General features: G+C 40.1%; 1 pseudogene; it reads left to right on the top strand.

The window, feature by feature from the left end:
* Positions 1-16,734: 16,734 nt before the first annotated feature.
* On the top strand, positions 16,735-23,088 carry LOC104237843 (expansin-A2-like; annotated as a pseudogene).
* The last annotated feature ends 2,842 nt before the right edge of the window (positions 23,089-25,930 follow it).

Here is a 25,930-nt window from a genome sequence, read left to right as displayed (position 1 = left end):
CTGATCAGTTGGGTTTTACCGAGCTCCACGTGGCCGGGTACGATTCTACCGAGCCTTATGATGGCCGGGTACATTTTTTTACCGAGCCTATTATTGTCGGGTACGATATGATGATGATGATGCCCACAGAGGTGAATGTTTTAAAGGTTTATGTATTTATACATATGTATCATGCATTTAATGTCAGTAGCCCTCAGAGGTACTAAGATGTTACAGGTTGTATATTCTCTATCCTTGTTTACATTAGTGATCGTATTTATGGTTCCCTGCCTTACATACTCAGTACTTTATTCGTACTGACGTCCTTTTATTTGTGGACGCTGCATGTCATGCTGCAGGTCCTGATAGACAGGCAGGTGCAGCTCCCCCACCACAGTAGGTTGTCTAGTTCAGCGGTGATTGGCGAGATCCCTTCTCCGTACTTGCCTTGGTCTTGGTATGCATTTTTGTTATAGACATTATGGGTATGTCGGGGCCCTATTCCGGCTATGTTGCAGCACTTATGTTCCTTTAGAGGCTCATAGACATGTGTCGACTCATGTATAGTTTGGTATGCCTTGTCGGCTAGTTTTTATTGTATAGTCTTTCATAGTAGCGTGGTAGCTCATACCTTATATGTAGTTTCTTGATTTTCTGGTCATCCCCTGCTATGCATGTTCATGCCGTCATATTTTATTGCTGGTTGTCCATGATCCAGGTCTACCATTTATATTGATCTTGTCAGCCCTAAAAGATAATAATGAAGGTTAGATGAAATGTACGTTGGTACTCGGCAAGTGTGGTCGGGTGCTAGTCATGGCCCTCCAGTTTGGGTCATGACAAACTTGGTATCAGAGCAAGTCTATCCTAGGGGTTGTCTATGAGCCGTGTCTAGTAGAGTTTTGATTATGGATGTATAGCGAGCCACATTTATAATCAGGAGGCTACATGAAATCTAGGGTTGTTACCTTCTTCCTGAATCTAGATCGTGCGTAGAGTTGAGTCGTAAATGTTCGTCTCTAATATTCACCTTGTTATTTTTCAGTGATGCCTTCAACTAGGAAGCAAACGATTAATAGACAGCTTGATACAACAGCGAGAGAGGGTACCAGTCAGGTGCCCCAAGTCAGAGCAGGACAAAGTGAGGCTCAGAGTGAGATGCCCTCTTATACCTCATCTACTCCATCTCCTCCAGAGGATATTAGAAGGCACCCAGCGCCTCCAGTTCCTCCGTCTGGCACTCCAGACCAGGATATGCGGAGTGCTTTGCAGTTATTGACTAGCTTGGTAGCTGCTCAGGCTCAGAGGCAGAATACAGGTGCTGCTGAGAAACCAGTTAGTACAAGAGTTCGTGATTTTATTAATTTAGACCCTCCAGTGTTTACCGGATCAGACCCCAAGGAGGACCCACAGACTTTTATTGACCAGGTTCATCGTACACTTCGGGTTATGCATGTTAGTGATACAGAGGCAGTAGAGTTGGCTTCTTATCGGCTACGGGATTTAGCGGTTCTCTGGTATGATAGTTGGGAGAGATCCAGGGGTCCGAACCCTCCTCCAGCTGTGTGGAAGGAATTTTCTGAGGCCTTTCTTCGTCACTACTTGCCAGTTGAGATACGACGAGCTAGAGCTGATAAGTTCTTGAACCTTAGACAAGGTAATATGAGTGTGCGAGAGTACAATATGCAGTTTGATTCTTTGGCAAGGTATGCTCCCCATATGGTGGCCGAGATGAGTGATAGGGTGCATATGTTCGTGAATGGGTTGGGACCACATCTGATAAATGAGTGTACGACAGCCTCCTTGGTGGAGGGCATGGATATTTCCCGTATTCAAGCTTATGCCCAGACCCTAGAGGATCGTAAGCGCCAGCAGAGGGCAGTTAGGGAGCAGGATAGGGGCCAGCATAAGAGGGCGAGATTTGCAGGGTATTCTGATGACTTCAGAGGCCGCATCAGGCCACAGTTTTCGAGGAGTTCGGCGCCACCTGTAGCTAGTGCTCCTCCACAGTTTCAGAGGCCTCGATATGATCGATCCTATTCTGGTCCAAGTCAGAGTTCACGGGCATCTGGCTCGCAACATCACAGGGATACTAGTCAGATGAGACCCCCAACACCACATTGTGATCAGTGCGGCAAGGCCCACTTTGGACTGTGTCGTCGAGGTTCTGATGCATGCTATTCGTGCGGACAGCCTGGCCATATGATGCGGGATTGTCCTAATAGAGGAGGTGATGGTATGGCTCAGCCGACTGGATCTGTGTCTGGTTCTTCCTCATCAGTTCGACCTCCAGCACGGGGTTTTCAGCAGTCGACAGGTCGTGGTAGGGGTAGAGGTGCAGTGCCGAGTTCGAGTGGTGCTCAAAATCGAACCTATGCTCTAGTAGGTCGACAGGATCTCGAGTCGTCTCCAGATGTTGTTACAGGTATTATATCTGTGTTTTCTTATGATGTATATGCGTTGATTGATCCGGGATCTACATTATCATATGTTACACCCTTTGTGGCTAATAAGTTTGGCATTGAACCTGAATTGATAAGTAAACCCCTTGCGGTATCTACTCCGATAGGAGATTCTGTGATTGCTAGAAGGGTATATAGAGGTTGCACTGTGATGATTTGTAGTCGTCAAACCTCGGCAAATTTATTTGAGTTAGAAATGGTTGATTTTGATGTGATAATGGGAATGGACTGGTTGGCCTCATGCTATGCAAATGTTGACTGTCGTACGAAGATGGTTAGGTTCCAATTTCCGGGTGAACCCGTCATTGAATGGAAAGGGAACATTGCTACACCGAAAGGTAGGTTTATTTCCTATCTTAAGGCAAGGAAAATGATCTCAAAAGGTTACATTTATCATCTCGTTCGCGTTAGGGATGCGGAGGCGAAACCGCCTACTTTACAATCAATCCCTGTGGTCAACGAATTCCCAGATGTTTTCCCAGATGAACTCCCAGGCCTTCCTCCTGAAAGGGAGATTGAGTTTAGCATTGATGTGTTGCCTGACACTCAACCGATCTCTATTCCTCCATACAGAATGGCCCCGGCAGAGTTGCGAGAGTTGAAGGTGCAGTTGAAGGACTTGCTGGATAAGGGCTTTATTAGGCCTAGCACTTCACCTTGGGGTGCACCAGTCCTATTCGTGCGGAAGAAAGATGGGTCGTTATGGATGTGTATCGACTATCGACAGTTGAATAAGTCTACTATAAATAACAAGTATCCACCTCCAAGAATTGATGACCTGTTTGACCAACTCCAGGGTGCTAAGTATTTCTCCAAGATTGATTTACGTTCAGGGTATCATCAGGTGAGGGTTAGGGAGAAGGATATTCCAAAGACGGCCTTCCGGACAAGATATGGGCACTTTGAGTTCTTGGTGATGTCGTTCGGGCTAACAAATGCCCCAGCAACTTTTATGGATCTCATGAATACTATATTCAGGCCCTATCTTGATGTGTTCGTGATTGTATTCATTGATGACATTCTAGTGTATTCTCGTTCGGAGGCGGAACATGCGGGCCACTTGCGGATAGTATTACAGACGCTTCAGGATCGTAAGTTATATGCTAAGCTCTCCAAATGTGAATTCTGGCTGAACTCAGTAGCATTCCTTGGCCATGTGATATCTGATGAGGGTATTAGTGTCGACACTCAGAAGATCGATGCAGTAAAGAATTGGCCGAGACCTACAACACCATCAGAAGTCCGCAGCTTCCTAGGGCTAGCAGGATATTATAGGCGGTTTGTAGAAGGATTTTCCTCTATATCATCACCATTGACTAAGTTAACACAAAAAGCTACCAAATTCCAGTGGTCTGACACTTGTGAACGTAGTTTTCAGGAGCTGAAGAATCGATTGACATCCGCACCAGTGCTCACTCTTCCTGAAGGAACAAAAGGTTATGTGGTATATTGTGATGCCTCAGGTATAGGTTTGGGGTGCGTATTGATGCAGCGTGGGAATGTGATTGCTTATGCATCAAGACAATTGAAGAAGCATGAAAAGAATTATCCAACCCATGATTTGGAATTGGCTGCAGTAATATATGCTTTGAAGATATGGTGGCACTACTTATACGGCGTCCATGTTGACATCTACACAGATCACAAGAGTTTACAATACATCTTCAAGCAGAAAGAGTTGAATTTGAGGCAGCGTAGGTGGCTTGAATTATTGAAAGACTACGACGTCGAGATATTGTATCATCCCGGTAAAGCCAATGTTGTGGCAGACGCTCTCAGCCGTAAATCAATGGGAAGCTTAGTACATATTGAGGCAGGTAGATGGGGGTTGATTAAAGAGCTTCATCAGCTAGCCAATATGAGAATCAGATTGTTAGACTCTGATGATGGAGGTGTTACTGTACAGAATACATCAGAATCATCTTTGGTAGCCGAGGTAAAAGCACGACAATATGAAGATCCTATCTTAGTACGATTAAGAGAAAGCATTCAACAGTGTAAAAGTATGGCTTTTGGGATCGGAAAAGACGGGGCACTGAGATACCAGAGCCGATTGTGTGTGCCTAATGTGGCAGGGTTGCGAGAGAAGATTATGAATGAGATTCATCAATCCCGATATTCCATCCATCCCGGCTCGACAAAGATGTATCATGATGTCAAGGAGCAGTATTGGTGGGATAATATGAAGAAGTCTATTGCAGAATTTGTAGCCCAGTGTCCCAATTGTCAACAAGTAAAGATAGAACATCAGAAACCCGGTGGATTGCTTCAAAATATAGAGATTCCGACTTGGAAGTGGGAGGTGATTAATATGGACTTCATTATTGGATTACCTCGCTCTTATCATAAGTTTGACTCCATCTGGGTGATAATTGATCGACTTACAAAATGTGCCCATTTTCTGCCAGTGAAGACAACTTACACGGCTGAAGATTATGCGAAGTTGTATATCAAGGAGATTGTTAGGCTTCATGGTGTGCCCGTATCTATTATATCAGACCGAGGAGCTCAATTTACGGCTAACTTTTGGAGGTCTTTCCAGAAGGGTTTAGGCACACAAGTAAATCTCAGCACTGCATTTCATCCGCAGACTGACGGACAGGCTGAACGTACCATTTAGACACTGGAAGATATGCTACGAGCATGTGTTCTAGATTTTAAGGGGAATTGGGATGATCATCTTCCACTCATAGAATTCGCCTACAATAATAGCTACCATTCCAGTATTAAAATGGCCCCATACGAGGCACTATACGGGAGGAAATGTAGATCACCAGTTTGATGGTTTGAAGTCGGTGAAATAGAATTATATGGGCCAAATTTGATTCACCAAGCTATTGAGAAGGTGAAAGTGATACAGGAGCGATTGAGGACGGCACAAAGCAGGCAAAAATCTTATTCTGATGTCCGACATCGTGATCTAGAGTTTGAGGTTGGTGATTGGGTTTTCCTGAGGATCTCACCAATGAAGGGTATTATGCGTTTTGTGAAGAAAGGTAAGCTGAGTCCAAGGTATATCGGGCCGTATAAAATTCTTCGACGAATTGGACAGGTTGCTTATGAGTTAGAATTGCCATCCGAATTGGAATTTGTCCACCCGGTATTCCATGTATCTATGTTGAGAAAATGTATTGGAGACCCTTCTCGAGTCGTCCCTATCAAAGATGTACAAGTTACAGAGGACCTATCATATGAAGAAGTGCCAGTGGCGATATTAGATCGGCAAGTCCGCAAGCTGAGAACAAAAGATGTAGCTTCCGTCAAAGTATTGTGGAGGAACAAAAATATGGAAGAAATGACATGGGAAGCAGAAGAGGAGATGAAGTCTAAATACCCTTACTTATTCCAGAATGAAGATAACAAGGATGCTGGTGGAAGACAGGATACATTGGAAGGTGAAACGGCTCTATGAGGTAAGCAATAATTTGAGAATACTCCTCCTTAATACAAAATGGTGATATGTAGATAATGTAAATACGCATAATGCTTTGTGTAGCCTTGTGAAGCCATATGTTGGGCTTAATTACTTGCAAGTTTTTCTAGTGACCATTTTATAGGGGAAAATTGATCGGAAATTTCCATTGGAATCCATGATGATTTAAACTCCCCATGAACCCTTACATTCGAGGACGAATGTTCCTAAGGGGGAGGGTGTTACAACCCATATCCATATGTGTTAGTTCATGCCATATATTAGTTAACATAAATCCAAGAAGAAATTATCTTTGAGATGATAAGAAGTCAATCCTATTGGTCTTAAGTGATACAAGAGTGTATAAGGGTGATTAACAAGTATTAGAAGTTAAATGAATCAAGGATGTTGTAACTCGTATTTTCAAGTAATCTAGCGGTGCTTAATACACTCAAGAGTTCATTTATTAAGGTATTTTAATCATATAATATCCGTATCATAAGTCTTGAAGTCAAACGAGTTATGAAACAAAAGTCGACAAAAGTTGTCGCAACTTAGGTTCATAATTTTACTTAAACATTAGGTCAAATGTTTCTAATCTTTTCTCCTAATTTAAAAAGAATTACGGGGTGATATACCAACCAAATTAAAGATCTGTGAGTCTAGTTTCCAACACATTAAACCGTTCATTGATACGATCTTGGAGTAGAGAGATATTCGCGTTTTCGCGAGACTGCGCCAAGCACCTCTCTATGGGGGCCACTAAGGCGGTTTAAGATATTTGGACCTATATAAGATGCTTCCAACCCGTTTTAAGTCATTTCTTCTCACTATTTTCAGACCTTAGAACCCTAGGAACATCCTCTCAAGGTTCTCTCAAGATTCAAGACCCAAAAAAAGGGCAAACAACACAAATCAAGTGTCGGGAATTCCGTGGCGCTAGTAAGTCTCTTGTTCTTCTTGTTGTTGCTCATTTTTGTGTCGTTCCAGCTCGTGTGGGAGGTTGTTTTAAAGGGTTTATGTTCTGTAAATACTCCCTCATGTTCTTAATATCAATCCTAGGTGATTTCAAGCCTTCTAAAGTGATTCTAGTGCCGAAAAACACTAATTGATCGCTAGTTTCGCTTTTTTGTTGTTGTGGCAGCATTGGAGGGATATTTCATGGAAATTTAAGGTCAAATTGGAGTTGTTCTTTCTGTATAAAGGTAAGGAACCTCTTACTCTATATGTATTTAAGATTGGGGCAGTATATACAAGGTATGTGAGGCTATCCCTTTCCTTCTTTTGCACGACTCTGATTGTACATAATGTAATGAACGAGCTTCCAAGATACTCTACTCTTAGAAGCTAGCAGTACTTACATTGTTTTCCCTCTTATGGAACGATTGATGTTAATGTTGCTTCTCTTATTCTTATGTTATCAATGTTGTTGGTACTTCCTGATTCTTATAAGGTTCATAGTGAAGAGTTAGTCCTAATAACGTGTATAGAGGATACCGACCTTACGTCACTCCGAAAGGTTTAGAATGTGATTCCATGAGTCGAGCATGCATTATATATATGTATCTATTTTACTCTACCGAGCCACGCTATAGTTGGCCGGGTACGGCACCTATTGTGCAACCACTGATCAGTTGGGTTTTACCGAGCTCCACGTGGCCGGGTACGATTCTACCGAGCCTTATGATGGCCGGGTACGTTTTTTTACCGAGCCTATTATGGTCGGGTACGATATGATGATGATGATGCCCACAGAGGCGAATGTTTTAAAGGTTTATGTATTATACATATGTATCATGTATTTCATGTCAGTAGCCCTCAGAGGTACTAAGATGTTACAGGTTGTATATTCTCTATCCTTGCTTACATTACTGATCGTATTTATGGTTCCCTACCTTACTTACTCAGTACTTTATTCGTACTGACGTCCTTTTATTTGTGGACGCTGCATGTCGTGCTGCAGGTCCTGATAGACAGGCAGGTGCAGCTCCCCCACCACAGTAGGTTGTCCAGTTCAGCGGTGATTGGCGAGATCCCTTTTCCGTACTTGCCTTGGTCTTGGTATGCATTTTTGTTATAGACATTATGGGTATGTCGGGGCCCTGTTCCGGCTATGTTGCAGCACTTATGTTCCTTTAGAGGCTCATAGACAGGTGTCGACTCATGTATAGTTTGGTATGCCTTGTCGGCTAGTTTTTGTTGTATAGTCTTTCATAGTAGCGTGGTAGCTCATACCTTATATGTAGTTTCTTGATTGTCTGGTCATCCCCTACTATGCATGTTCATGCCATCATATTTTATTGCTGGTTGTCCATGATCCAGGTCTACCATTTATATTGATCTTGTCAGCCCTAAAAGATAATAATGAAGGTTAGATGAAATGTACGTTGGTACTCGGCAGGTGTGGTCGGGTGCTAGTCATGGCCCTCCAGTTTGGGTCGTGACAGATAGGTCCTAAACTCTTGTCTTGCATCAATCCTATCAACCCTATCTTCTCCCAATTAATAACCTTTTTTTTCTCATTACCTGCGTCGATTGTCATTAGCCAATAGTTTAGATTCTTAGTTAATTTTAGTTTAAGTCACATAATTCTCAATTGTTGATCATCGTTGATAGCAACTAAACTATAAGCTACAAAAATACTGTTTAACTCCAATCCATGTGGATACGATATTATAATTTACTATATTTGACTAGAGAGCATATTTAGGTGTGTGTTTTAAGCTCATCACCACTCTACGGTTTAACATCAAATTGCCAATTTTCTGCAAAACAACGAAAATCAACCTATATACTTCCGAATTTGATTCCGGGTATATACCCAAGTCCAAAATCACTATATGAAGCTATCAGAGCCATTAAAACACTATTCCGAGGTAGTTTTTACAAAAGTCAACCATTGGTTAACATAAATAACTTTGGCTTCTAAGCCAAGAATCAAAGGGTCCAATTCAATCCAAAATATTCCCGGAATGCGACCTATCAATCCCGTAAGTCATAAAATTATAAACATACATGTGTGAAGCATCAAAAGGGGAGACATGGAGTAATTACACAAATTTACCAGTCAGGTCGTTACATTAACAATTTAATTCATACCTTAAAAATTTAACTCACAAGAACTAAACCCTAAAAACTCAATTCAATTCAAAGTTAAACATTCAATTTCTAACTAAACTATTCAATTAAATACAAACTTAAACATTCAATATACACCCTAAGTAATTCTATTCAAGTCAAAGTTAACAAGACCTAAACACTAAAATTTCAATTCAATTCAAAGTTAAACAATCAATTAAAACACTAATTAACTAATTCATACACTAAAAATTAACAAAACATAAAAACTATACAAACAATGTAATACAAACGAAACCTGGAATTTTAGGAGGTAGAAGAGGAGGGGCAGTAGTGGCAGTGGCAGCAGTGGCAATGGCAAGAGATTGGAGATTGCGGGGGTGGCAATAGAGGAGTGGATAAGGGGGTGTGTGTGTGTGAGGGAGAAGAGAAGGAATGGGGAACGGGAAGTATGTGTAAGGGAGAAGAGAGGGAGAGACTTAGAAAAAATGAGAAAAGAAGAAAGACATGAGAAAGAATCCCAAATTTAGATATGGAATTTAAAGGTACCGACCAATTTTGGTCGGAGTGACCATTGACTGGGGATTGACCATAATTAACCAACCGATTTCGGTTATAAGTCGATGACTGGATTTATATTCATTGATGCATCTAAGTTAATTTTAATTTCTAAGTTATAAGTGAATGAATCAATATAATAATTATTCAAATAGATATATTTGATGATGATCAATTATATATACTAGTTAGATTATTACTTCTTCACAAGCATATCACCCAAAAAATCTGACCCTGTAGCCCTAACACTTCGTATTTTAGATGCGACTATATATATACTTCGTTGTGAAACTTTAACTATATATATAGCTTATTATAGTATATGTTAGTGCATTCATTATTTGTATTACAAAATAAAATAGTACATGAATTATCTTTATATTATTTATATAGTAAATTTTAATGTGATTTAAAAGTTTGATCATGTGAGCAGCATAAACTTCATTGAAAAAAAAATTTTGGAGAGAGAAAAACCAAACCTCTCTCCACTCTCAAACCACGCAATACTGAAATGGCCACATCCCCACTCCCAGTGGAGGACCCATCCTCCAAAATCCCACTGGAACCACCAGACCCCCCTACGGAAGCCACTCAAATTGAGATGGAAGAGAACATTCCTCAGAAAAATTCTTTCAAAGAGATCTTACTGAAAAGGAATTTAATTTTCACTACTTCATATGAGTTAACTCACTCCCCCCCCCCTATTCGAATTAAATGCGGGGAATATCCCCATTACTTTGACAAAGGAAGACACAAACATTCTATACCTCCCCTAGAAATACTCCTTAATAGTGAAACTATTTGGGGAAAAACTCCCTCATCAGTTACTGCGAGCAAAGTTTGTACAACTTTGGAAATCCATTGAACCCCAAACACTAATCGATCTAGGGTGGGACTTTTTTATCATAAAATTCAACCTTGAATCAAGTATGAACAAAGTTCTGACAGAGGAGCCTTGGTTTGTGATGGGCCATTTTTTATCTATACGAAGATGGGAACCAAACTTTGTTCCAGCGGAATCCAAATTAGCTATTAAAGCAATTTGGATCAGACTCCCACAGCACCCAACGGAATTTTATGTTAGAGAAATCCTAAAGAAAATGGGCAAAAAAGTTGGCAAACTATTGAAAATAGACACATGTACCTCCTCCACCCTTAGGGGGAGGTATTCTAGGATTTGTGTCCAAATTCCACTCGACATTCCTATCACCACCTCTATTATCATCGGCACTCATAATCAAACCAACTTATATAAAGGGGATGGGATTCTCTACAAGGGATGTGGGAGAATTGAAGCCTATTGAATCCAGCAGTCCGATTGACCCAACATCTACTGCCCCAAATGATGGTATAGTCCCAGACAAATACTCTTCGTGGAGGACATTCCCATTCATGCGGAATAGAAAAGGACACCACAAAGAAAATCATACATACCGACCAACCGGAGAAACATCAAATCAACCCACAACCCAGGTAAAATGGTACAGTGAAACCACAGTACGTTCCTTGACCTGGTAGACACCAATACTAGCGGCAGCAGTTTAAGGCCCACGACAGGTTACCATTTAGGCTCTATGGGGCGTGCTATGGGGAACCAACAAGAATTGAGGCCAACTTGGGCCAATTTTGATAAAGGCCCAGCTTTAGAACTGGGCCATGTCAAATCAACTACCACCCCACAAGCCAAAATTATTGGGCTAAAACGGCATCTGCCTAAGTCAGGAACAATCCTAAAAGATGTCGTTTTAGGAATATTTTAACCCCCAAAAATCCCAAACCAAAATACAAAAATGGGATTAAAGATCCCCCCCCCCCAACTCTAGTCTCTCCAAATTGGGTATGCTTACACATAAAGATAGTATCTCTTTTTGGAAAGGGATCATTTATCAGTGCAACCCCACCCCAAAATGACCCACACTTCCCTGAAAAGCCATAATACCGTGCATGTGTATTCATCACACACAATCTACTCTCAACTCTTCCCCTATCTTGCCTCTTTTAGTAGAGGTAATCAAGTGCATGTTACAAATCCAATGCCCAATATTATCAATGAGGTGACTCTCCTTTTGAATCCCTCAAGATTAATTGTAGAAGGCAAATCGCCTCATACAAAACCTAAAGAGGAAATGGATTATAATAGTGTTTCTCCCTCCTCTGTCATTACTCAAAGCCACACCAACAGTCTCATCTACTTTGAACCTTCCGATAGAGAATAACTCTCCCTCTTCTCAAGCACAAACCACAACTCTGCTAGCAATCTCAACCACCCCACTGCCACCGAAGCTTATGCCGAAATCATGGTTGGAGATGACCCTCCAAGGATATACCCAGAACCTCCAAATGATGGTAGGTCTCCCCCGATGGAAATATCTATCCAAAACCCTATATACTTAGCTCGCATGGAGACCAACTCCTCTACTAGGGTCTGGCAAATTTTGGGCACCAATTATGGATGTCCACATTACTCCAAGCCCAGCAGGGAAAATCAACACCCTTTTGGGCCAGCTTTGCCAGACCATGCATTTTTCCCCCTCGTGAATTTAGAAACTCTAGTCTTATCTCCATCCTTCAAACTTTGGCCGCCAATAGTCCAAGTTCCCTAACCAACATCCCAACCATTGTCACCTATCAAACTACTAAGCAGGGGTACCACCATGGCATTGGACTATCTTAGGAGTCCAATGTGGACCTGGAGAACATGCTAGAAAAACTAGGATGCCAAAGAAAAAGGCCTTCCTCGTGTAGAAACCACTGGAGATACAATTCAAATAGCAAACATGTGAAATGCTTACTTCTCTATGTCCCAAAAAACTTATAAGTTGCAAACTCGATCTCCGAGTGCCCTCATTTCCAAACTCAAAAAACACAGCAGTGACACTAGTCCCTCTAGTAGGTATGTTGAAGCCAACCCCAATGAGCAAGGAGAAGGGAATCAAAAGTAAGGCTCCAACCCAAAATCCCATGTTAATGAATTTCATAATATAGAATGCGAGATGAGCCAATAGTGTTGAGTTCAGTAGGTACTGTGCATCGATGGTGAAGCTCTATAACCCTGTTATGCTTGTATTGCTGGAGACTAGAATGGCAGACCATAAGTATCTCACTACTGAGCTCAAACTTGATGTTCAATTCCAGTCCCCTATTGTAGGCCAGTCTAGTGGGATTGTGCTTATGTGGAAAGATGAGTTGGTTAAGCTAGAGTAAGTTTCCACTCCTCCACAGTGGGTGCATATTGTGGTTAAGGTACTCCCCCTTTCTCTAAATGGATTTTTCTGCTATGTATGCTAGTAACTGTATTAACAATAGTAATAAACTTTGAAATACACTAGAGGATCTGGCATATGTGTATAGACGTAGTTGTCTTGTTGGGGGAGACTTCAATGAACTCTTAAATGCCAAGGACAAGTTTAAGGGTAATAGCTTGAACACTAGTAGAAGCAACAGGTTTTGGAAATGCTTGAAAAGCTGTAAATTAGTTGATCTAGGATTCGAAGGTTCAAAATACACTTGGTCTAATAAAAGATATACCAACAGGCAAGATTTGATCCTAGAAAGACTTGGTATGTGCTTTGCCACTTATGATTGGATAGAAGAATTTCTTGATTCTACTGTTACCTATCTACCTAGGACACACTCTGACCACTATCATCTTCTCTTAAGATTAATCTATCAGTGTCAGAACATGGCCAATAAGCCTTTTAAGTTTGAGTCCATATGGTGCAATCATCCTGATTTCCTTCCAATTGTGCAAGATAGCTTTGCAACCAATACTGATATCCTAAGAGGTACTATTGTTTTTACTAATAGGGTGACTGATTATAATAGACATGTATTTGGAACATCTTCCATAGGAAAAGGTAGATGCTTTCTAGAATAGCTGACATTCACAAGTCTAATGCCTATACCTTTAGTACTTTCCATCAGGACTTAGAAGCCAAGCTCCAACAGGATTTCTCTGTCATTCTCAAGAGTGAAGACTTCTAGAAGCTTAAGTCCAGAATCAATTGGTTAAGTGAGGGTGATGCCAACACTAAAATCTTCCACATATCCACACTTAACAGAAGAAGTAGGAACATGATCATGTCTTTAAAAAATTAGGTGTGCAACAGTATCCAGGATTCCCAAGACATTAAAGACACAATCCTTAACTACTTCACTAAGATCTATGCCACTGACCATCAATGCTCAAATTTGAACAATAACCACATTACTGACAAAGCTAATGTCCCGTCTACCAGGGAGAAGAACATCATTGACTCTCCCCTTAGGCTCTCTAAGATTAAGTATGCCTTGTTCTACTTTAAAGCCATGGAGGCACCTGGGCCTGATGGACTTACCCTCTTTTCTATCAGAAGTACTGACACATTCTTTTTGATAAAATAGTCTAATACTGCTACACTTTCATCTCCACTTGTAAAATCCCTCCTAAAATAATCAAAATCAACCTCTGCCTCATTCCTAAGTGCCCTAATGACAACATAATGAAAAACGTCAGGCCAATAGGTTTGTGCAACACCATGTATAAGTTGATTACCAAGATCATTGCCAATAGAATCACACATTTGCTGCAGAATATCATTGGCCCAACTCAAGCCCGTTTTTAGCTAATAGAAGGGTTGCTGACAATGCCATTGTGGTACAATTGTACATTACCCATTTCCAAAATATATAAGAGAAGAATGCCAATATGATCTTAAAAATAGACATAGAAAATATTTTTGACAGGTTGGAGTGGTCTTTCATCAGAGAATCCCTCCTTTTCTTCAACTTCCCTACCAAATTAACCACTTTAATCAGTCTTGTCTTACTCTAAGCTCCATCTCCATTCTTGTCAATGGTACTCAAACTGAATACTTCAAGCCTAGTAGAGACATTAGACAGGGGGATGCCATCTCACCTTACTTGTTTATCATATGTATGGAAAGGCTTTCCAGAAATATTGACATTGTTGTTGCTAATAAGGAATGATTTCCTATCAGCATCAGCAAGGGAGGGCGTAGGATCTCTCATCTGTTCTTTGTTAATGACCTTACTATATTTTCTAGAGCCAATAGGAGACATTGTGAGACAATCTTATCCATCCTGGATAATTTCAATGCTGCCTCTAGGTACACATATAAGGTGATCTTTTCTTCCAGCTGTCAGGAAGAGTGTGCCACAACTTGTAGTACCATTCTCGGTATCAAGGGTGCCAATGACTTTAGTAAATACATAGGCTTCCCCATCATTCGTAGAAGGTTTACAAATAGTGACTTCCAATTCATTCTGGATAATCTCAACAGTAGGATAGTAAGTTGGAAAATCAAGTTCCTCAACATGGATACTCACACTACTCTGGCCAAATCTTGCCTAAGTAGTATTCCCAACCATATAATGCAATACATGCAATCGCCTTCCCACATTATCAACCAAATTGACAAAATCTAAAGAAATTTTATCTAGGGAACAACCCATGCCAAAAGAAAACTCCACATAGTTAAGTGGACCACTATCACCAAACCAAAGAACAGGGGAGGTCTGGGCCTCTAACAGACCCATCTAAAGAACAAAACTTGCCATACCAGCCTATCTTGGAGACTCTATAATAACAATAACTCCATCTAGGCTAGGGTATTTATGGGAAAGCACCATAGTGGAAGAGGGAACATGGCTAAGGCTAAAACTAGAACATTTAAATGTGTCTAGGAGGGCTGGAAGATATGCGCTAATTGCACTAGATGGGTGGTTCACAAAGGGGATAGGGTAAGATTCCTTACTGACACATGGCTTCCCAAAATATAACTATTAGATACAATACTTAGAGATCCATGGCACCACAATGATATGAACACCACGATAAATGAAGTGTACTCCAATGGGGGTTGGGATTTCACCTCCATTCCCTACCCAATCCCTCATGACATCAACATCATAATCCAAAATACTTTCATTCCCACCTCTACCTCGGTTGAAGACAATCTCTTGTGGAACCTTAACTCCAATGGGTTGTTTAGTGCCAAATTTTCCTACTCTTTCATTGATGCACTCATACAAAAGGACACATCACACAAAGACCACTTCATTTGGATTTGGAAACTTAAAACCCCAAATAAGATTAAGTCTTTTATATGGCTTATGCAGCAGAGCAGACTGCTTGTAGGGAACCACTTATACCACATAGGCTTGAGAATAATCCAAACTGCTATATCTATGATTCTAGAGTAGAATACATAAACCATATCTTCTTTGAATGTACAAATGTTAAGGAGTTCTGGCAGCAAATGCTGCACTTGTGCAACTATAGGCCAAGCCTTAGTGTACCTCTCATTTCTATGGCAAATTGGGAAGACACATGGAATAAGCTTCAAAATGTTGATTACAATGCTTGCATAAATTAAAAACAGTTATTTCCCTTCTACCTTGGGCCATCTGGCTCACCAAGAACTCTAATGTCTTTGAGAAGAAAAGAAATCACATTAATGTTCACCAAACAATTGTTAAAGCTATTGAATACCATCATGTTGCTGCCACGAATAGACCTGCTATAACCACCAGCACTTTATACCTGAAGTGGCAACCACCAAATAGGAGATTTTATAAGTTGAACGTTGATGAAGCTGCATGCCTTAATACAGGAAAATGAGGTGAGGGGGGTGTATTCATTAACAACAGGGGTGACTAGGTTTTAGGCTTCATAAGGGGGCTCCCTAACACTGACAGTCTAACGGCAGAATTTTCAAGCCTTACCGATGGGGGCTAAAAATAGCACTTGAACAAGGCTTGTCACACTTTGTGATAAACACTGACTCTGAAATGATGTTTGTCCATGAAATTTGGCCAGTTTTAAAATAAATTTAATATGAGTTCAAAAACCAAAAACTGGTTTTGACCACTTTTTCAAAAATTTTAATATTTTTTTGCCTCACTTACAAAACTGTAATATTTTTTCAAGTGAAATAAATATCTAAATAATTTCAAATTTCAAAATGTCATTTTCCAACTTTAACTCTAATTACTATTTTTATATCCACACGCCTGCTTAATTTTGATTACGTGATTCTTGTAGTGTCCTTTGGACGGCAAAGGTCTTTATCTTGTATGCCTTCCTTCTACTTTTGCACTATACTCTATTTCTCTTTCCTTTAGTTATAAATAGAGTAGCCATAAGCAAATACCTTCTCACCAAATTCACTTCTCCATAAACTAAAACAATATTAATCCTTTAGTACTACTTAAAACTCCTTCTTAAATTTGAAACTACAAATTATGGCACTCACTTTTGCAAAACTTGCTTTCTGCTTTCTTGTCTTATCACTAAGATTGCATAGTAGTAAAGCTGATTATGGAAGTTGGCAAACTGCACATGCTACTTTCTATGGTGGTGGTGATGCCATTGGTACAATGGATAAGTTTTAATATATCTTTTATGGGTGGAAGGGAATGAGAATTTGAGCTAATTAAGGGTTAATAATTAATTAAATTGCAGGAGGAGCATGTGGATATGGGAATTTGTATGGGCAAGGATATGGAACTAATACTGCAGCATTAAGCACATCATTGTTTGATAATGGGTTGAGTTGCGGGGCTTGTTTTGAACTGCGGTGCGCTGGTGAACCAAGATGGTGCCTCCCTGGTACCATTACTGTCATTGCTACTAACTTTTGTCCACCCAATTTTGCTTTTCCCAGTGACAATGGTGGGTGGTGCAATCCTCTTTATCCCCATTTTGACATGTCTTAACCTGCTTACCTTTAAATTACTCAATACCGTGCCGGAATCGTCCATGTTACCGTCCGAAGGTAAACACTGTCAAATTACATAAAAAGAATGTGTATGTTTTATGAATATATGTGTTCGTTCATGTGTTGGATATTTGCAGGGTGCCCTGAGTGAAGAAAGGAGGAATTCGGTTTACAATTAATGGACACTCTGTTAACACTAATAAGGACTGTTCAACTAAAGGAAAGGGATCAGTCCAACAACAATGAGACACTGCCTGAAGTACCCGGCTCACTTGGACCACTTGTATTTTTTCATTCTTTCATTTCTTTTATTTTTACACATTTAGTGGTGTAAATATAAATACACAGCCATTATGTACATTTAACAATAATAAAAATAAAAGAGTTGGTTCTTTTGATTAAACCGACTCATGTTCTCTCTTCTCTCTCACCCTAGCTAGGGTTTTCTAAATTTCTTTTCCGCCATAGTTACTGATTCTTCAGTCTAACATGGTATCAAAGCGGGAATCATGATTCCTCACTTCATCAGCTTCAATCCGATGTTACCCTTGCTTAAAGTTTTGGAGGATTTCATGTGCGTTTCTGGATGATCGAAGTTTACTGTCAATCGGTGATTTTGCCATCAAAACTTGGGGATTTCTTCATTTTCTCTTTCAAGCGACTGGTATCTTGTATAAGTTTTATATTTTCGAGGTCTACTTCAGTGATTTCTTCAGATTCGATTCTTAGGTTTTCATGTTCAGAGAAGACTCTTCTTCTTTGAGTTTGAGAAGAAGGCTGGTAATACCTTTCCTATTCAACTCCGAAATTGTACAAATCCGACACTGTTCCAGCATACTCCTATAGAAATTATATTGATTCAATTGATAGTAGTTTGTCTCATCTTGCTGAAGTTGATTTTTTCACTGCATGGGTAGTATTATGGAAAACGTAGGTTCACCTAGTAGTACAATCTCTGAAGGTTTTACTCCCTTTATGGTTGATCTATCTCATCCTCTATATGTGCATCCGTCTGATAGTCCTGGTAGTCAACTAGTGTCCATACCTTTCAATGGTTGTGGTTTTGTTCTATGGAGAAGCAGTATGCTTACCTCCTTATCTACAAAGAACAAATTAGGTCTCCTAGATGGTAGGGTCCCTCAACGAACACCTGATTCTCCCTATTATCCATATTGGGAAAGGTACAATGATATGGTGAAAGCATGCATAACTAATTCTGTGTCTAGAGAAATTGCTACCAGTGTCATGTGTCTTAAAACTGCAAGAGAAGTCTGGAAAGACATCAATGAGAGGTTTGGTCAGTCAAATGGATCAAAGTACCTTCAAATACAAAGAGAAATTAGTACTACAAGCCAAGGTTCATCAGACATTGCTACTTACTTCACTAAGCTTAGGAGCCTATGGGATGAACTGAACTCCTCTTATGTTGGTCCAGTGTGTTCATGTGGAGCACTTCCAAAATTCATAGAAGATCAACAGTTGTTCTAGTTCTTAAATGGTCTGAATGAGTTATATTCCACTGTTAAGAGTGCCATCATGATGATGAATCCTCTACCTCCCATAAGCAAGGCTTACTCACTCCTCTAACAGGATGAGAGTCAAAAGTAATCTCTTTCCAATGTTTCTAAATTTTCTGGGGACTCTGCTTCCTTTTCTATAACTCCTATTCAGTATAACAACAATAAAATTTTTACTTAGAGAGTCAATTTTGAACCCAAGAAGAATATGTCCACAGTATCATGTAAATACAGCAAGAAACCTGGACACACAGTGAAAAAATGCTACAGGCTGCATGGTTTTCCCCCTGACTTCAAATTTACTAAGGGTAAGAAGTCTGCTTCTTGTGTCCAAGGTGAGGTTCTCTATTCTCAACCACCTTCTGGGTCCAATCAGACTTTTGGTAACTCTACTTCAACTCATGGGTTTACAAAGGAGCAGTATCAACATCTCCTCACTTTATTCCAGCAAATTCAGATCTCTCCTGCTGCTACACCATCTATCCATTCAGATGAGGATTTTGCTTTTGCTCACTTTGCAGGTTTGTTTACTGCATATGCTGTAGAATCTGTAGATTCTCATGTGTGTGCTTCTTCACAATTAAATCCAAACCCTTGGATTTTGGATTCAGGGGCCACTAATCACATGACTCCACACAAATATTTGCTTCACAATATTGTACGTTTATCTAAACCATTTCTTGTCACCTTACCTAATGGATGCAAAGTTAAAGTTATATCAATTGTCCTTTTGCATCTAAGACATGACATAACTTTACTTAATGTCCTTCTAGTTCCATCTTTTCATTTCAATTTAATCTCTATTCATCAACTCATTACTCAGCTTGATTGTATTGCAGTACTTACCAAATTCCATTGTTCTCTACAGGGCCCTTCTCTGAATAGGCCACTGGTAATTGGTAAAGCTGCTGGCAGGCTTTACTATCTTTATCGTGATGGATATTTATTTCCCACCACAAGTTCTTCTGTATCTTCTGTTGTTGCTACTACTTATAATGAGTCTACTTTTGATGTAGGTTCAATTCCATGTAATAAGTCTGCTTTTGCACCTTTACATCTTGATGTTTCACCTAGTTGTAATCATATTTCACTTGTCAATAAGTTGGATGTACTTTGGCATCAAAGATTGGGTTACATGCCTTTTCATAAGATGCAGTCTATTTCTTTTCTATCTGATAAAATCTCTACCAAACAACCTTTTATATGTTCAATTTGTCTAATGGCTAGACAACAAAGTCTCCCTTTCCATGACAGTACCATTCATTCTGCCAAACCTTTCCAACTTGTTCACATTGACATTTGGGGACCATATAACACTAAAACTTACAATGGTTTTAGGTATTTTCTCATCTTAGTTGATGATTTTACTAGAGTCACTTGGACTCATCTTCTTTCTTCCAAAAGTAATGCTTTGTCAATCCTTAAGTTTTTTCATCTATGGTGAATGTTCACTTCAACTCTTCAATACACACTTTTAGATCAGATAATGCTTTTGAACTTGGGGGTAGTTCTGAAGCCATTAGTTTCTTTGCTTCTCATGGCATTTTATATCAAACTTCCATTCCCTATACTCTACAACAAAATGGTGTTGTGGAGAGGAAACATAAACATCTTTTAGAAGTCTCAAGATCCCTACTCTTTCAATCCAAACTACCACTGAAATTTTGGGGGGAATGTGTTCTCACTGTCACATACCTTATCAACAGGATGCCTTCACCACTTCTTCTTAAGCTTTCTCATTTTGAAAAGTTGCATGGATATCCACCTTCCTACGACCATTTGAGATCCTTTGGGTGTCTCTGCTTTGCTACCTCTCCTAAGGTAGGCAGAGATAAATTTAAATTTAGAGCCATTGACTGTATATTCCTAGGCTATCCCTGTGGCAAGAAGGGTTACAAATTGCTCAATTTGTCTAACTCTTCCATTTTTCATTGTAGGGATGTGGTTTTCCATGAACACAATTTTCCCTATTCTTCTTCTCCTCCTTCTTCTTCTCATTTTAATGTGTTACCTCCCACTATTGTGGATGTCCTAGCTCCTCCTTCTGTAGTTCCTCCCTCTACTAAACATCCTGATCCTCTCCCCCTTCCTCATCCTGTTTCCTTTTCTTCTTCTCCTCCTTCCACCACCATTATTCCTGATCCTTCTCCCTTAAGAAAGTCCACCAGAACTGTCATCCAACCCTCTTATCTTAAGGATTATGTTTTTTCCTCTGTCCTTTCCAAATCTGTTCCTCCACAATCCAAAATTTCTTCCAGTGAAGCACACAACATGAACCTTAGTTCTACCAGCAGGCTGCAGGCAATCCTGCTTGGCAAGAGGCCATGCTAAAGGAATTCCATGCTCTTGAGGTTAATCAGACTTGGGACATTGTCCCTCTTCCCCAACATAAAAAGGTTATTCCCTGCAAATGGCTTTACAAGATTAAGTAAAGGAAAGATGGGTTTATTGAAAGATACAAAGCTAGGTTGGTTATTAGAGGTGATACAAAGGGAGGGTATAGATTTCACTGAGACTTTCTCCCCTGTTATCAAGCTCACTACCATCAAATGTCTTCTGACTCTTGCCATCAAGAAAGGTTGGACTGTGTACCAGCTGGATGTTAATAATGCCTTCCTCCATGATGATCTCCATGAGGAGGTCTATATGAAAATTCCTCCTGGCCTTGATGTCTTCACTGCCTCTTCTTCAGCTCATCTAGTCTGCAAACTTAAGAAGTCTCTATATGGCCTTAGGCAAGCTTCTAAACAATTGTTTTCCAAATTGTATGAAGCTTTTCTCTCAAGGGGCTACATCTCCAGTCTCAATGATTACTCTCTCTTCACCAAATCTTCTTCTAGTTCTCTAGTGGTTCTGGTTGTCTATGTTGATGATATACTATTGGTTGGTGATGATCTTGCTAAAATGCAATCTCTGAAGTCTTTTTTGGATGATCAATTCAAGATCAAGGACTTGGGTTCAGTCCACTATTTCTTAGGTTTGGAGATTTCCAAGACTCCTTAGGGTCAAATATGCTTTTGATCTTCTAGCTGAGTTCAAATGCACTCATTTTTCTACTGTTGTGGCTCCTTTGGAACTTCTGTCAAGCTGACTATGGATATGGGTGATCCATTCCCTGATCCTAGTTTGTATAGAAGGCTAATTGGCAATCTCAACTTCCTGCAGCACACTAGGCCAGACATTTCTTTTTCTGTACAACATTTGAGCCAGATCCTTCAGAAGCCTCATGTTCCTCACATGATGGCTGGTTTACATGTTCTTAGATATCTGTTGGCTGCTCCTTCTCAGGGTGTACTCCTCTCCAATTCTCCTGTCTTGTCTCTTATTGCTTACTCTGACTCTAATTGGGCAAATTGTGCTATCTCTCGCAAATCAGTGACTGGTTTTTATGGGACACTTGGTGGGAGTCCTATCTCTTGGAAAAGTAAGAAACAACCCACCATTTCCTTGTTTTCTGCTGAAGCTGAATACAGGGCTTTAAGGAAGGTTACTGCTGAAGTTTCTTGGCTTGTCAGACTGCTTGGGGACCTTGGTCTTCTTTTGATTCTCCTATCCCAGTTCATTGTGATAGTCAGGTTGCCCTTCACATTGCCAAAAATCTGGTCTTTCATGAGTGTACGAAGTATATTGAGATTGATCGCCATTATGTTCGTGAGTGTTTGAATTATGGGCTTATCTCTTTACATTTTATCTCTAGTACTAACCAATTGGCTGATATTATGACCAAGGCTCTATCTGGGCAGCTTCATCACAGCATTCTTGGCAAGCTTGGTATGTTTCCACCCTCCAGCTTGAGGGGGGTGTTAACACTGATAAGGACTATTCAACTAAAGGAAAGGGATCAGCCCAACAACAATGAGACACTGCCTGAAGTACCCGGCCCACTTGGCCCACTTGTATTTTTTCATTCTTTCATTTCTTTTATTTGTACACATTTAGTGGTGTAAATATAAATACACAACCATTATGTACATTTAACAATAATAAAAATAAAAGAGTTGGTTCTTATGATTAAACCGACTCATGTTCTCTCTTCTCTCTCAACCTAGCTAGGGTTTTCTCAATTTCTTTTCCGCCATAGCTGCTGATTCTTCAGTCTAACACACTCTTACTTCAACTTGGTACTAGTTACCAATGTTGCAGTTCCAAGGGATATCCATTCTATTTCAATTAAAGGATCTACAAGTGGTTGGCAGACAATGTCAAGAAATTGGGGTCAGAACTGGCAGAGTAACTCTTACCTCAACGGCCAAAGCCTTTCTTTTAAGGTCACAGCTGGTGATGGAACAACTATCACTAGCTACAATGTGGCACCTGCTAATTGGCAGTTTTGTCAAACTTTTGAGGGTGCTCAATTTTAGACATATAAATTAACTTTTTAAGGGCAGCATAAAATTTGTAATATGCATGATTTTTTGGGCAATGGTACTATATATTATTTCCCTTAGAAATATATAAGTACTAAAGAAGTGTGTTTAGGAAAAAAAACAAAAAACCCAAAAAAAAAAGGTGAAGTGAGTGTAGTAGTCCTTAGTAACAAAAGGAGCCTGACTAAATAGAGATGGCTAAGTAGCACCCGCTTTTGGCCATCAATTGTAGTAAAATGTTACTACTATTCATTAATGATTGGCGGAATGGCTTCGTGGCCACTTAAACTTGACGGGGTTTTAAAAGTTGATACATAAACTTTTAACTTTCCCATTTGAACATTCAAACTCATTTTTTTCGTAACTAATAAACACATTTGATCATTGACCATGCCCATGTGGCGTCAGTTGGTCCTAATCAGCAGGCCGCGTGAGGAACATGACGCACAGGAGCGTGAAAGCCCCCTTCCCAATGCCTAAGAGTACAAAATGGGTTGTATTTAATTATTTTCTTATTCATTCCTTCTAAAATACATCCTTCCTCTATTTTTAAAAATTTGAAGCTCCATTCCTCCTTCTTGTAAAATTTGAAGCTCCATTTTTAATTTGTTTTTCATTTTTTCAAACCGTGAAAATGGTGAAAAGTTGTATATTTTGTCATTATAGAGTTGAAGCAAAGTCTTGTATCACTTGGACCAAACTAAGCTCGATCAGAACAAGATTAACAGATAATAAACGAAAACAAAAAAAATGAGTGAGTGATTATGATCGATTTTGGAAGGGGGTGAGTGATTACGATTGATTTTGAAAGTTCATCCCGCATGACTGACCTCATGCCATATCCTCCACCATAAACAAGTCCTTTTTGAATGTTGGATAAGGTTAAAAGAATGTGGAAGATTCTGGAATTTAGCGATCGAAGAAGGTGAAAAGAATCTTCTAGAATTTTGATGCAAATGGCAATGAGGGTCTTAACCGCGAGGAAATGGCAGCTTTGGTGGTTGCTGTAAACCCTAGGGTCATACTCAGCGATGAGAAAATCAGTGCCATTCTCGACAAAATTTTCCGAACTTATGGAGAGTTCATCGATGGCGAGAAGGGCCTTACATATGACGGCCTATGGGCCTTACATATGTTCTCCTCACTTTTCAGATTCTTTTCACCTCCTCCGATCATCAAAATTCTTGAATGAACAGGGGAGGGATTCGTCAGTGAGAGGTTAAAATGAGGGGGGGTCGGTCTATGGAATGAAAGAGGAGACCAGGGTTAGGGTTTTCACGCCCTTGACGTGTAAGACATCTATTGGTCATTTGCTGACTTGATGGACACGTATGTGTATGTTTAATGCACACGCACATGATCTCTTATCAGATGTGTTTATTAGTCACGGAAAAAATGAATTCGAGTGTCCAAATGGAAAAATAGAAAGTTTATATATCGTCTTTAAAAAATCCGACAAGTTTAAGTGGCCAGGAAGCCATTTCGCCTAAATCAATAAGATAAATATAGGGATATGTGTAGACACCGGATTTTTGACCCTCCCCGAGAATTTTCACATTTTTAGCGTGAATATGTGAAATTGGGTCTAATATAGCCATTTTACCTATTTTACTTTATTTCGTTGCAAAAAGAAAAAATCACAAAAATACATATATAAATTTTAGTATTTCTCATAAACTTGAAAAATACAAAAATTGTACTTTATTTTGGTACTTTATATAAATTCGAAAAATTACAAAAAAATATAATTCTATTAATGTTTTGTAGTCATTTTAATTTTGGAAAAATACAAAAATATTACTTTATATTTTGTCTTTATTAAAAAAACGAAAATTACAAAAAAAAATAGTTTTATTAATATTTTGTAGCTATTTTAAATCTTGAAAAATATTTTAAAAAGGATATAGTTTTGTTTAAATATTAGTCTTATTTTTGGTAGTTATTTTGCTTGCATAGGACTAGTTAAGAAACGTCGTGTCCTTAATCGGGTCCGGGCAAAAGAATAATATTCGGGTTCAAACTACCCGGTTTTAGGCCTAATTTTCGGACCTAGCCCATAATAATCCGAGTCCACCACATATGGGGGACACGCGTGGGGAACACGGACGAAACACGACACATGGGGAACCCACCACGCGTGGGGGACACAAGTCTCGAACCCCACCACGCGTGGGGCTCATTTCCCTGGGCAAAACCATTACAAATGCACGGAAAAAAAATTTTCAAAGGGAGGGGATTTATGTTTCCACTGTTCATCTTCTTCTTCCAAAGAAGAAGAACCGAAGAACCCTAGCAAACCTACCACCAAACGACCACTCCTTCTTCCTCCGTGAATCCGCCATTGTCACCGGCCCCTACTCCCCCACGTCCAAACCCACCGACCAAACGACCCGCCATAACCATCGCCTTCACCAGTTTCACGCCCAAACACCTACACTAAACGGACCCTTCCACCACCAAAACCACCCTCGACACAGTCCAAACACCACCCCCCCTCACGTCCAAAATCACCAGCAACCCGACGCCTGAACCACCGGCCCCGTCGAGCAGCAGCTGCTGCTGCTGCGCCACCTTCCCTACTGTCCAAACACCACTCCGTCACCTTCCTGACTGACCAAACAGTCCACCAGCCATTACCGTTACCAGCTAGGCCACCAGCTCCCCGCCACCCGCGAAACCTCCCCAGTTCGACAGCTCCACGCACAGCCCGAATGAAAACCAGCCGTTTCACCATTTCCAGTCCAACGAGTAGCTATCGCTGCGTGCCAAGCAGTCGTTGCTACGTTTTCGGGCAGCTGTTGGTTGCCGCGATTCTGCCTTGCCGAGTTTTCTGTTT

The sequence above is a fragment of the Nicotiana sylvestris genome, chromosome 7 (assembly GCF_000393655.2).
Source record: "Nicotiana sylvestris chromosome 7, ASM39365v2, whole genome shotgun sequence".
Lineage (NCBI taxonomy): Eukaryota > Viridiplantae > Streptophyta > Magnoliopsida > Solanales > Solanaceae > Nicotiana > Nicotiana sylvestris.
This window is presented reverse-complemented; position numbering and strand designations above follow the sequence as displayed.